Source organism: Juglans regia, unplaced genomic scaffold (assembly GCF_001411555.2).
Source record: "Juglans regia cultivar Chandler unplaced genomic scaffold, Walnut 2.0 Scaffold_4740, whole genome shotgun sequence".
In the NCBI taxonomy this organism is placed as follows: domain Eukaryota; kingdom Viridiplantae; phylum Streptophyta; class Magnoliopsida; order Fagales; family Juglandaceae; genus Juglans; species Juglans regia.
The window spans coordinates 1-231 of record NW_023359585.1 but is presented as its reverse complement, the minus strand read 5'-3'; the positions used below and the strand labels follow the sequence as shown (position 1 = coordinate 231).

The 231-nt window shown below is 51.9% G+C and overlaps 1 pseudogene; it reads left to right on the top strand.

Moving 5' to 3' along the window:
• Positions 1-113, top strand: LOC118345802 (annotated as a pseudogene; the record flags this gene model as incomplete).
• Between the last annotated feature and the right edge of the window lie 118 nt (positions 114-231).

Here is a 231-nt window from a genome sequence, read left to right as displayed (position 1 = left end):
GATCATACCAGCACTAATGCACCGGATCCCATCAGAACTCCGCAGTTAAGCGTGCTTGGGCGAGAGTAGTACTAGGATGGGTGACCTCCTGGGAAGTCCTCGTGTTGCACCCCTCGTTTTTGTTTTTTCCGACTTGCGAGATAAATTGACAAGAAGGAGCACTCGGGAGTGGATTTTTGGGAAAATCTCGCCCTGCCCATCGCGTAGCCATGGGTTTGGATCAGATCTCCG